Source organism: Acinonyx jubatus, chromosome B3 (assembly GCF_027475565.1).
Source record: "Acinonyx jubatus isolate Ajub_Pintada_27869175 chromosome B3, VMU_Ajub_asm_v1.0, whole genome shotgun sequence".
Lineage (NCBI taxonomy): Eukaryota > Metazoa > Chordata > Mammalia > Carnivora > Felidae > Acinonyx > Acinonyx jubatus.
Window position 1 is genome coordinate 19,525,318 of NC_069386.1, and position 13,934 is coordinate 19,539,251.

General features: G+C 38.7%; 1 pseudogene; it reads right to left on the reverse strand.

The window, feature by feature from the left end:
• Window positions 1-3,272: 3,272 nt before the first annotated feature.
• On the reverse strand, window positions 3,273-4,089 carry LOC106972077 (DCN1-like protein 1; annotated as a pseudogene).
• Between the last annotated feature and the right edge of the window lie 9,845 nt (window positions 4,090-13,934).

Consider the following 13,934-nt stretch of genomic DNA (forward strand, 5'->3'; position numbering starts at 1 on the left):
ATTAACCAGCAAAGAGAAGGATCAAGAGACTGCCCAGAAACCCTATCTCTCAGATTAAGACAGATGCAGTGTGTATGTCCTCAGCCTCTAAAGCATCCACAAAATATGGTCCTTGAAGGAGCCAGTGTTTGGAGCATTGCTACGTAAGGATTATGACAGCAGAACAAGTTCAGTGAAAAAGAAAAAAGGTTTTTTGCTCCCACCCTTTAATATTCCACTTTCCCTAAGCCTAGAAGAGCCAGGAGAGAGGGAGAGTAAGGGAGACAGAAAACTAGGAAAAGGACACATGATGCCTCTTGCCACCACTGGCCCCACCACAGATCCAGCCTGCACTGACGCTGGGCCAGGGTAGAGCTTGACTTGGATATGAGATTCAAATTTTGATTGAGACTGGACTGGACTGAATACCTGAAAGCGAGCCATCTTTACAGAAATGAGGCTAGTTCTTACCATTAAAAATGCCTGGAAAGCTGAGATGGGCTGGCTCACTAAGAGGTCATCAAGGGAAGGAAGATGTGAAAGAACTTACCTGGAGGCCGGGGTGGAAAGAAAATCAAGCCATTTCCTGTTCTTCACTGGTTCAGTCTGTTCAACAAAACAGTTTTTTTTGTTGTTGTTGTTGTTGTTCATTTATTGTTGAGAGAGAGAGACAGAGCATGAGCTGGAAAGGGGCAGAGAGAAGGAGACACAGAAACTGAAGCAGGATCCAGGCTCTGAGCTGTCAGGACAGAGCCCAACGTGGGGCTCGAACTTGTGAACTGCAAGATCATGACCTGAGCCGAAGTGGGACACCCAGCCAACTGAGCCACTCAGGCGCCCCAACAAAACTGTTTAACTCAAATCTGTCTCTCTTTTCCAACAGGCTTGAGGCTACGTACTTTTCATGCATTGTCTTACTAACACAACCACTCCGTGGGAAAATATTAGTATAATCTCTGCTTTATAGATGTGGAAATTAAGGCACGGGGAGGTTACAAGGCCATATTAGCCTGGTTTCAAGTCCAGCAAATGTGATTCCAGAATACAAGCTGAATTTTCTTTTTTTAAATATGACTATATTTTTAGGGCAGTTTTAGGTTCACAGAAATTTTGAGAAAAAGGTACAGAGTTGCTGTTTAACCCTTGCCTCACACCTGTACAGCTTTCCCCACTATCACTGTATCACAATGGTACATTTATTGCAATTAATGAACCTAAATTGACACATCATTATCATCCAAAGTCCACAATAGGGTTTACTCTTGGTGTTCCACATTCTATGGGTTTGGACAAATGTATAATATGTATTCACCATTAAAGAATCATACAGAGTTATTTTCACTGCCGTAAATTTCCTTTGTGGTCTGCCTATTCATCCCTCCCACTGCCTTCAACCCCTGGAAACCACTGAACTTTTTAATGTCTCCATAGTTTTGCCTCTTCCAGAATGTCATATAGTTGAAGTCATATAGTATGTAGCATTTTCAAATTGGCTTTGTTCACTTAGCAACATGCTTTTAGGTTTCTTCTATGTCTTTTCATGGCTTGATAGCTCTTTTTCTTTTTAGTGCTAAATAACATTTTATTGTCTGGATGAACCACAGTATCTTTATCCATTCACCTCTTGAAGGACATCTTGATTGTTTTCAAGTTTTACCAATTATGAATAAAGCTCCTACAGACATCTGTGTGCATTGTTTGTATAGACTTACGTTTTCAGTTCACTAGGGTAAATTAATACCAATGAGTACAATTGCTGGATAATGTGGCAAGAATATGTTTACTTTGGTAAGAAACCACCAAACTGCCTTCCAAAGTGGCTGTACCATTTTGCATTCCCACCAGCAACGAATGAGAGTTCTTGTTGCTCCACATCTTCACCAGCATTTGGTGTTGACAATGTTTTGAATTTTGGCCATCTAGTATGTGTGTAGCAGTATTTCATTGTTGTTTTAATTTGCATTTCCCTGATATATGATGTGGAGCACATTTTCCTGTGCTTATTTACCATCTGTATATCTTCTTTGGTGAGATGTCTATAGGGTCTTTGGCCCAGTTTTTAATTGAGTTGTTTGTTTTCTTATTCTTGAGTTTGAAGAGTTCTTTGTATATCGTGGATAACAGTCCTTTTTCAGATGGTCTTTGCATGTATTTTCTCCCAGTATATGGCTTGTCTTCTCATTCTGTTGACATTATTTTTCACAATACAGATATTTTTATTTTCATTAAGTCCAGCTCATCAATTGTTTCTTTCATGGATTGCATCTTTGGTGTTGTATCTAAAAAGACATCACCATACCCAAGGTCATCTAGATTTTCTCCTAAACTATATTCTAGAAATTTTATAGTTTAAAATTTTACATTTAGGTCTATGATTCATTTTGAGTTGATTTTTGTGAGGTTATAAAGTATGTGTCTAAATTTATTACTCTGCATGTGGGTGTACAGTTATTCCAGTGCCATTTGTTGAAAAGGCTGTCTTTGCTCCATTGTATTGCTTTTGTTCCTTTGTCAAAGATAAGTTGACTATAGTTATGTGGGTATATATCTGGGCTCTCTATTCTGTTATTTTGATCTAGTTGTCTGTTATTTTGCTAATACCACACTGTCTTGGTTACTGTAGCTTTATATTAACTTTTAAGTCAGGTAGTGTCAGTCCTTCAACTTTGTTCTTCTCCTTATATATTGTGTCGATTATTCTGGGTCCTTTGCCTCTCCCTATAAACCTTAGAGTCAGTTTGTCAATGTCCACAAAATAACTTTCCAGGATTTTGATTGGAATTTCAGTGAATCTAGAGATGAAGTTGGGAAGAACTAAATCTTGACAATATTGAGTCTTCTTGTCCACGAACATGGAATACTTCTCCATTATTTAGTTGTTATTTAATTTAATTCATCACAGTGTTTTATTTTTCCTTATATTTTGTGCATATTTTGTTAGATTTATATCTGAGTACTTCATTTGGGGGAGTGCTAAGGGATATAAATGGTACTGTGTTTTTAATTTCAAATTCCACTTGTTCATTGCTGGTATATAGGAAAGTGATTGACTTTTATATGTTCTAAGACTTATGGGAAAATAAACTAGTATCATCCACGGACAAAAAATGAAATCTGCAATATTGGAATTATGAATGTTCAAATCAGCCCAGACAAGAATATAAGTCCAAACCACCAATAGACGAATGAAATACCATATGGTCCAAGATATATCCTTAAAGTTTTGACACAACCCTCAGTCTGAATTGTGAGGACTGATCTTCAGTTCAGTCCAGCCAGCAGAAATTGTGCGATTTTCTGTTGTATTTATTATACAGACTGTGTATATTCTAGAAGGTTCCTTTAGTACTACACTATTGTACTTTCTGTCCCAGCAATTAGAGGGCATGCAAATTCCACAAAATCATCAATAAGAACAGGCCATGCTCTTTCTTTGTGATAATTAGACATGTTATCTGCAATCATTGTACTGAAATCTAAAAGAAGATTCCAAGTATTTTTTGGTATTGATCATTTATCATGTTCCAATAAAAATTTATTCCAGAAGTCTAAGAATGTATATCTCCCTTAAACACTAAATTCCAGCAGGCAATTGTCATTTCTAGATCTAATCCTTTTTGTCTTGGATTCTTTGCAAAATTAAAAGTAAGCTTATAAAAGTCCTTAAATCATCCTGGTTCTTTCAATTCTTGTTCCATTTTGGGTATCTGGGCATTTAGTTTTTCTATGTCATATCATTCATGAACTCCTGTTTGGAAAACTTGCACTGTGTTGCTGCTCTGAACTTTCACACAATAATCAATGCACTGATGCTGGCTGGATCAAGTACGAGGCCATCACATATGTTCTGTATACCATCTATTGCAATTTTATTTTCATCTTGAGGATCTTTGTATCTATTGTATAGCTGTTCTAATTTCTTCCTGTCCAGTGATCCTTTTATACTCTCACATGTACAATGTTCAAGATTTTGGATAAAAAAAGTCTGTTGCAATATTTAACCTCCAGTCATTTTGAAACAGACAACTTACTACTGTTTTTTTCACTTGAGTGTGTGAAGTTAATAAACTGATGAATTTTATCCTTCTGTGATGATTTCAACTTGCTCATGTTGGTGTCCTCTAGGCCTCTCCCCTCCTCCTTTGGCTCTGCAGTGAATCAGCTCCTGGATTTTTTTGTTGATTCTTTGAGAATTTTGACATAGATGATCATGTCATCTGTGAACAAAGATAGTTTTGTTTCTCCCTTCCCAATTTGTATACCTTTATTTTCTTTTCTTGCCTTATTGCATTATTTTAACTTCTAGTACAATGTTGAAAAGGAGTGGTGAGAGGGGATATCCTTGTCTTGTTTCTGATCCTAGTAGGAAACTTTTGAGTTTCTCACAAATATGATATTAGCTATAATGGTTTTTGTAGATATTTTTTACTAAGTAGAGGAAGTTCCCCTCTATTCCTAGTTTACTGAGGGTTTTTTTTTTAATGAATGAGTGTCAGATTTTGTCAAATGGTTTCCCTGCACCTATTGTTATAATCATGTGATTTTTTTTTCTTTTTAATTTGTTGATGTGGTGGATTACATTGATTGATTTTCAAATTTTGAAGTAGCCTTCCAATACTTGGAATAAATCTCACTTGATCATGGTATATAATTTTTAAAATACATTGTTGAATTCAATTTGTGAATATTTTGTTAGGAATTTTGCATCTATGTTCATGAGAGATATTCATCTGTAGTATTATTTTCTTGTAATATGTTTGTCTGGTTTTGGTATTAGGGTAACACCAGCCTCTTATAATAAGTTAGGAAGTATTTATTCTGCTTGTATTCTCTGAAAAAGATTGTAGGGAATTGATATCATTTCTTCCTTAAATGTTTGGTAGAATTCACCAGTGAACCTATCTGTTTCCAACAGAACCTATCTGTTATTAATTCCATTTACTTAATAGATAGAGGCCTATTTGGACTACCTATTTCTTCTTGCGTGAGTTTTGGTAAATTGTGTCTTTCAAGGATTGGTCCATTTCATCTAGGTTATCAAATTTGTGAGTATAGAGTGGTTCGTAATTCTTTTATTATTTTTCTAATGTCTATAGGCTCTGCAGTGATGCCCCTTCTTTCATTTCTGGTATTAGTAATATGTATCTTCTCTTTTAGATAAAAGAGAGTTGGCCTGACTAGAAGCTTACTAATTTTATTAATCTTTTCAAATAACCAGCTTTTGGTTTTGTTGATTTTTTTCTATTGATTTCCTGTTTTCAATTTTGTTGATTTCTGTTCAAATCATTATTATTTCTTTTCTTTTCTTTTCTTTGATGTTTATTTATTTTTGGGAGACAGATACAGAGCACAAGAAGGGGAAGAGCAGAGAGAGAGGGAGACATAGAATCCAAAGCAGGTTCCAGGCTCTGAGCTGTCAGCACCGAGCCTGATGTGGGACTAAACCCATGAACTGTGAGATCATGACCCGAGCCCAAGTGGGACGCTTAACCAACTGAGCCACCCAGGCTCCCTACTGTCTTTTCTTATGCCTACTTTGCATTTAATTTGCTCTCCTTTTTCTAGTATCCTAAGATGAAAGCTTAGATTTTTGATTTTAGATCTTTCTTCTCTTCCAATATATGCATCCAATGCTATAAATTTCCTTCTAAGCACTGCTTTCACTGCATCCCACAAAATTTTAAAGTTATGTTTTCATTTGCATTTAGCTTAAACTATTTAAAATTTCTTTTTCTTTGGCCCATGTGTTATTTTGAAGCGTGTTATTTGATCTACATATATTTCAGAATTTTCCAGTTACTTTCTGTTATTGATTTCTAGTTTAATTCCACTGTGGTGTGAGGTCAGATGTTGTGATTTCAGTTCTTTCAAATTTGTTAAGGTGTGTATTATGGCCCAGAATGTGGTTTGTCTTGATGAATGTTCCATTTGAAGTTGAGAAGAATGTGCATTTCTGTTGTTACATGGAATAGTCTACAGATGTCGATTATATCCAATTGATTATAGGTGTTGTTGAGTTCAGCTGTGTCTTTACTGATTTGCTGTATGATGGATCTGTTCATTTATGAGAGATAAGTATTGAAGTTTCCCACTATGAACATGGACTCAACTATTTCTTGTTGCAATTCTATTAGTTGTTACCTCACATAGTTTGACACTCTGTTGTTAGCTACGTACATGTTAAGGATTACTATTTCTTTTTGGAGACCTGACCCCTTAATTATTATTTATCCCTGATAACTTTCCTCGATTTGAAATCTGCTCTGTCTGAAACTAATGTAAGTACTCCCATTTTCTTTTGATTAGTGTTAGTATAGTATTTTTTTCTCTATCCATTTACTTTTAATATATATGTGTCTTTAATTTAAAGCAGATTTCTTGTAGACAGTCTATTTCTGGATCTTATGTTTTATTTATTTTATTTTAATTCCAGTACAGTTAACATACAGTGTTATATTAGTTTCAGATGTACAATATAGTGACAACAATTCCATACATCACCCAGTGCTCATCATGACAAGTGCACTCCTTAATTCCCATCACCTATTTAACCCATCTTCCTGCCCATCTCTGCTCTGGTAACCATCAGTTTGTTCTCTGTAGTTAAGAGTCTGTTTCTTCGCTCATCTCTCTCTCTCTCTCTCTTTTCCTTTTGCTTGTTTGTTTTGTTTCTTAAATTCCACATATGAGTGAAATCACATGGTATTTGTCTCTCTAGTTGGATCTTATGTTTTGATCTACTCTGATAATCTGTCTTTTAGCTGATGCATTTAGACCATTGACATTCAAAGTGATTATTGATACAGTTGGATTAATATGTACCATATTTATTACTATTTTATTTTTGTTGAGCTTGTTCTTTGCTCCTATTTTTTTCTTCCATTCTTTTTATGTCTTTTATGGTTTTAATGATTATCACAATTCCATTTTTTCTCCTTTCTTAACATACAAGTTATACTACTTTTGTTTAACTTTTTTTAGTGGCTGCCCTAGAATTTGAAATATACACTTGCAACTAATTCAAGTTCACTTTCAAATAAAACTACCATTTCATGGGTAGTGTGCATACTTTATAATAACAAAATAATCCTAATCCCTCCCTCCCATACCTTGTATTATTGCTGTTATTCATTTCACTTGTATTTAAGCAGACATATGATATATACACAAGCATACATAAATACATTGCTACTATTATTATATTAAACAAACTTATCTGTTAGTTCAATTAAGAATAAGACAGGGGCACCTGGGTGGCTCAGTTGGTTGAGCTTCCAACTTTGACTCAAGTCATGATCTTGCAGTTTGTGAGTTCCAGCCCTGCATGGAGTTTGCCACTGTTCACCGTTAGCACAGAGCCCACTTCAGACCCTCTGCCCCTTTCTTTCTAAAGAACTTCTTTACACGCTTTGTTCAAGGCAGATTCACTGCCAAGAAATTCCTTCAACTTTTGTGTTTCAAAATTTTTATTTCTTTTTTCACTTTTGAAAAATAATTTTTCAGGATATGGAAATCTAGGTTGAGAGTCTTTTTCTTTCAACACTTTAAATATTTCACTCCATGTTCTTCTTGCTTAAGTGGTTTCTGAGGAGAAGTCAGATGTAATTCTTTGTTCTTCTATAGGCAAGGTGTTTTTTGTTTTTTCCATCTGGAGGCTTTCATGCAGGCTTTTTTTTTCTTTATCTTTGATTTCACAAAGTTTAAAAATAATATGCCTAGAAGCAGGTTTTGTTTTTTTGTTTTTGTTTGTTTTGTTTTGTTTGTATTTATCCTGCTTGGGGTTCTCTGAGGTTCTTAGATCTGTGATTTGGTATTTGGCATTCATTTAGGGAAATTCTTAATCATTTTTGTTTCAAATCTTGCTTCTCTCTCTTCTTTCTCATTCTGGTATTACCATATGTTATACCTATTGTATTTGTCCCACAGTCCTTGGATATTCTGTTTTGCCTTTCTCAGTATTAGTTCTCTTTGCTTTTTGTGGATTCTGTTGATATGTGTTCTAGCTCAGACATTCTTCCCTCAACTACGTCTAGTGTACTAACAAGCCCATTAAAGGCATTCTTCATTTCTGTTAGTGTTTTTGACCTCTAGCATTTCTTTTTGATTCTTTCTAATGCCTTCCACTTCTCTGCTTTCAAAGCCCAATTATTCTTGTATGCTGTCTTCTTTATCCATTAGAACTTTTTGCATGTTAATCACAGTTGGTTTAAATTCTTTGTCTGATAATTCCAACATTGCTGCCATATCTCATTCTCAAGCTCTCTCTGTCTCTTCAAATTGTGGGTTTGGGGTGTATGTGTGTGTGTGTGTGTGTGTGTGTGTGTGTGTATTTGCCTCTTTATATGCCTTGTAGTTTTTTTCTTGATAGCCAGACATGATGTACCAGGTAAAAGGAATGGCCATAAACAGGGCTTTAATAATGTGGTGGTAAGGTGTGGTGGGAGCAGAAGTGTTATATGGTCCTACCATTAGGTCTCAGTCTTTTAGTAAAGCTATGCCTCTGGACTGTGGAGTTCACAAGAGTCTCTCAGTTATGATCTTCCCCCTTATGTAGGATAGGAAAGCTAGAGCTCACTGGAGTTGGATATTTCCCTTACCCCAGCAGGTTAGGCTCTGGTTAACTAGTTTTCCCTGAAGGCAGGCTTTGTTAAGGAGAAGAGAGTGCTGTAGCATATATCAAAATGCTTCCTTTCCCCCTCCGCCTGCCAAAAGCGTGGAGAAATTTTTCTTCCCTGATATTTATTGTGAGAACCTGGTTGAGATCCTGGAGCTAAATTTCACAGAATTGCAGAGGACCCTTCCTGACTGGGTCCTCCAGAGTTTAAGTCTCATACTGTCCACACTGAATTGTCCAGCACTTCACCACGTAATGTTCAGGTTTCTCTACCCTGGCACTGGTTCCTCGGTGGTTTCCAGCTGTGGGTTTGCTCATGTAAGCTGTGACTCCCTGTATTCACCTGTCTCTGCGGTCATGACAGCAATGGTTTTCCTTGTGTTCTTTCCTAGAGATCTAAGAGGAGTTGTTGATTTTTCAGGCTGTTCAGTTTTTTTTTTTTTACTTGTGAGGATGGAATGGCAACTTCTAAGCTCCTTATGTCCAGAACTGGAAAAACTCCTGAGTTAAACTTCTAGTGGATCTGCACACACTTTGTGCTCCACTTAGTGGAGTGAAAGGGTTAGTGTTGTGAAATATTCTACTGGTTAGAAGATGTGGAGGCTGATCTGGTCTCCAAGGTCCATTCAAGCTGAGTGAGCATCTGAGCAAGCAGGGATGGGCCAAAGCATCCAACCAGAGCTGGTGGAAGGGTGGGGGAGGCCCCACATCCCCAGGAAGTTTGGGAGGGAAGACAGATGGAGGCCTTGTTATGTAACCACCCCTATAGTAGCAAAGCCACTCCTCCAACCAATGTCTCCACCTCTGGCTTCCAGGTGACATAGAGAACCCCATTTAAACCCTCCCATGGTGCAGGCTGTGCCTGGAGAAGCTGCTTGGCAAACAGGGAATGGGTGCAAAAAGTTCTGGGGCTGCACCACTTAATGGGGAAGTGGGGCGTGGGAATGGGAGAGCAGAGGAGGAATCATTAACTGATGATCAGACTGTGGAGGCTCCATAACAAAGAAACAAGAAGATGAAATCAGAAATGAAGGTGGAAGCCAAAAAGGCAGTCACTAGGTAAGCTGGAGGGGCAAAGGAGCAATGTACATGATATGGGTGATATTAATGGGAGGCAAGAAGCAGAGGAGGTTCATGTTGCCCTCCTGCCCATTACAGGCTAGTATTTATTGCCCTGAATCTGCAAGCACAGATTGGCTTTCACTGTTCCTAGAAGGTGGTAGTCTGATGGTGCAGAGCATTTCCATGCAGCTGTCCTGGTCCTGGGAGAGCTGTCCATTTAATGGCTATATTACCTAAATTACCTCCTTGAGAGTCACATTGCTTCCTCCATTCATGTACATCAGCACTCCACTAAAAAGGCAATTTTCTTTCACCCACGCTGCCGTTCGCTCAGAGGGCACTCATTTTAGACATGTATCATCCGGTTTTGAACTCAGCCCAGAACCCAGTCCCAACCAACCTTGCTTTCTTATGCAATCAGGCCACCCCTGGGAAGCCTGTCTCCCAGAGCACCTTCACTGAATCTGCCACTGGGCACCGCACACTGGCTCTTCCCAATCTTTGCCCCAGAATGCCTTGGCCCCAGACAACCTCCCACACAGACCCCTCCAGATGTGAACATGTTTTAGGGTGTGACTATGTTCCCTGCCGTAAACCTGCCTAGGTATAACATGACCGATTCCTCTGCCCTTGTCACAAAGATGTGACACTTTAAGTAACAGACCATGCTGAAGTAAAAATGCACTATTACAATGATAGGACCGTATGTTCACTAGGGGAGCAGGATCCCTATGCTCTTCCTGTTTTCCATGTGATTATTCATGCGTCTCAGATGTGGCTGGCAATCGAAGGCTAGAGTTTCTGGAGCCCACCTTTCACTCTGTTTTAAGAACTGGGATTACATTTACTCGCTACCAAGCTTTTAGTCCATCTCCTGTTTGGCAGAATTCTCTTCAAGGATCAAGGACAAAGTGTTATTTATCACTTCAAAAAGTTCTCAGAAAAGCAGAGCAAAACCACAATGAAGTACCACTTCATACCCACTAAGATGGTTGTACTTTTTTTTTTTTTAAGGAAAATAAGTGTTGGCAAGGTTGTGGAGAAATTGGAACACCTGTGCACTGCTGGCAAGAATGTAAACTGGTGGAGCCATTGTGGAAAACAATCGGGAAGTTCCTCATAAAGTTAAACATAGAGTTACCATGTGACTCAGCAATTCCACTCCTAGGTATAGACCCAAGAGAATTGAAAACAGGTATTCAAAAATGTACATGCACACTCATGTTCATAGCAGCACTATTCATAATAGCCAGAGGCTAGAAATAACACAAATGTCCATCAATGGATGAGTGAATAAGCAAAATGTGGTATGTACATTTGATGGGATATTACTCAGCCGTCAAAAAGGAGGAAGCATTGATACATGCTACAGTGTGGATAAACTTCCAAAACATTACGCTGAATGAAAGCATAAGTGAAAGAAGCCAGACTAAAGGTCACATTATGCCCTTCATGGATTGGTTCCACTTATATAAAATGTTCAGAATGAGTAAATCCATAGAGACAAGAAAGCAGGTAATGGTTGCTAGGGGCTAGGAAGATGGGGGAATGGAGAATGGTGAATAATTGTTTGATAGGTATAGGGCTTCTTTTTAGGGTGATGAACATATTTTGAAACTAGATAGAGGTAATGGTTGCATATTATCATAAATGTACTAAATACCACTGAATTGGTCATTTTAAAATGGCTGATTTTGTTATGTGAATTTCAGCTAAATTTTTAAAGTGTCAGGAGTAAGGTTGAGTCTGGAGACCCAAGGTCATCTGGAATCTCCTTTTCCTCTGTTGAGCAACTAACTGGGTGCTCAATCAGATTCACTCATTACTGTTTTCCCAATGAGTCCTTGTTTATCAATCTCAGGATGCCATGGAGAGGGGTCACTGTATCTCTATTTTAAATTCCATCTCTATTTTAAATTCTATTTTAAAGACCATGGAATTTAAAGCCCATCTTGCAGATAGAGAAGACAGAACTGAAGTGACTTGCTCAGGCCACTTGTGAGGGTAACAGTGAGGCTAGTTTTGAGCTTGCCCAAGCCCTGCTGACTTGCTATCACCACTATGCTTTGCTCCCAGCAGCTATAATGTGGAAGGACAGAAGGCATACAACAGTCCAAGAAAACCACACTGCTATCCAGCAGGAAGACTGAGCTAAGCACAGCCCACAAGAACAGACGGGGTAACGCTGCTTTAACAAAATTTCTTGTCTTCTTGATACTGCCCAGTTTGCCCTGAAACTCCCAGCTCACTTCCCCACTCTGCTACCATTCTTTTCTGAAAACTGTCTTCCTTTGCTTGCAAATAAATGGCTGCCTGGGGCACTGTGGCCCTGCTCCTGTCAGGTGTGGGCAGCGGACTCTGGCTCTGACAACTCATCACCTTCCTGAGGAGGTTGGAACTGGGACTTAGACCCCCTCTGGGACCTGGACCCTAACATGTAAAATTCCTAAGCTACTGGAGGTTGTGTTACCCCAAGGTAGTAGCCAGAGAAAGAGGCAAAGGAAACATGGAGATAGAATTTTCTCACTTCCCTACAGTGCCCATGCATGACTATGTTCCTGAGGCCCAGCTCCCTCTCCATTGGAATCTGAGGAGTGCCCCAGGTTGCTGCTGGGGCAGGCCATGCACATTAGCACCCTCACAACCCACCCAACTCCTATACAGTAATCTAGAGTATGGAAACTAATGTCCACATTTCCCAGAATCCCTAGCTGTGAAGTTTCTACATGTGACCAAGGCACGTACACCTGCAGAACGCTTGGAAGTTGATAATGAGCACCCCAGAGTGGTGGCCACACTCAGGGGGATCAGACCTTCTACAAGTAAAGTGGACCAGGGGCTCAGCTTTCCTGAGCAGCTGGGGTGGGAAAGTCTATTGCCCAAACCCTAAGAAGTAGCAGGGGCAGAAGTAGCTGTGGGGTTTTCAGAAGACAAGTCCTGTGTTCTAGCTGGGCATCTTTTCTGGCTGTAGTATCTAAGCTTGGGTCCTTGACCTGCGCAGAAATCCTATCCACCACATAATATGCTGTAATAAATTCCTTATTCTTAAACGAACTTGTAGATTCTGTAGTCTGCAGCTTACAAAGAATACATTTATACATCCAACAATCAGAGATACCTCCGGATAGTCTAACTTGGGCATCTGTCACTTGGAAGCAAAATAGTTAATCAATACAATTGCCAAATTCACTATCCAAATTGTCTATTTTTTAAAGCAACTTCGTAAGGGGTTGAAAAAATTATTTTATCCAAATAAATACATGTTTCCATTTTCAGGTAGCTTGGACAATACCCTCTAAGTTAAAACATGTGAAATTTCATTTTTATAGAATGGGAAATAAGTGAGCGATACAAGTTAATCCACTTGTGGGGAACACTAACTAGTTGAAATTTTATCAATAAAAGTTTAAAATTTAAAAAGCATTTAAAATAAAAATACTCATTTTTATTGGGTCATTAGCTCTAATGTGCTTGAGTTTTGAGGGCATGAGGCCCAGAGAGTTGCTCAAGAACACACAGAGAGTAACAGGATTAGAACAAGAAGACGTATCTCTTGGCACTGGTCTCGTCTCTCCCCTAAAGCACAGTATCTCCAGAGGCTAAGATTTCAGAGCTTGTGACTTAGCCAGAAACAACAGAAGAAAGAAAAGAGAGCAGAGCCTCATCCCATATTTTTTATTTATGACTGTGCTAGTAGAATTACAAGTCAGAAGAATGGATCTGTGAAAGATGTATTTGGCTGAATCCTTGTTTGTTATACCTTTTCTGAAGGGAGTTATCAATTCATAGGGAGGAGTGTGAGTTCATGCCCATTCTTCCCTTTTCCCGTTGCCAGGCTTGCCCACACTGGATGAGCTGTACCTCGATTTTTCACCCAGCCCTTCACAAAGATTGGACTAATGTGTCTAAAAGTTTCATGAAGTTTCTGCTGAAAGAAATGTTGCTTCTTTCCTAAAGATACTCCAACAGAAGCTCTTTTTTTTCTTTTTAAACAAAGCATGGGAACAGTCTGTAGCAACTATCATAAATAGAGATTTGTCATGTCAGGGAAAGGTGCTGCCGGAACCGATGGGCAGGCTGAAGTCATGATTGTGGTGTCTCTGAGAAGCCCGCCAGGTGCTTACAAGAACTGAAGTATAAGCGGGGTTAGCAACTGGCCCCAAAGGGTGGCTACTCCTCATACAAATGCTACTGAAAATTCACTCAGAGGAAAGGCAAGAGCCTTCATCAGAGTAGCAGAGAAAGAAAGAAACAATGACTTTGTCATGAGCAAATCACT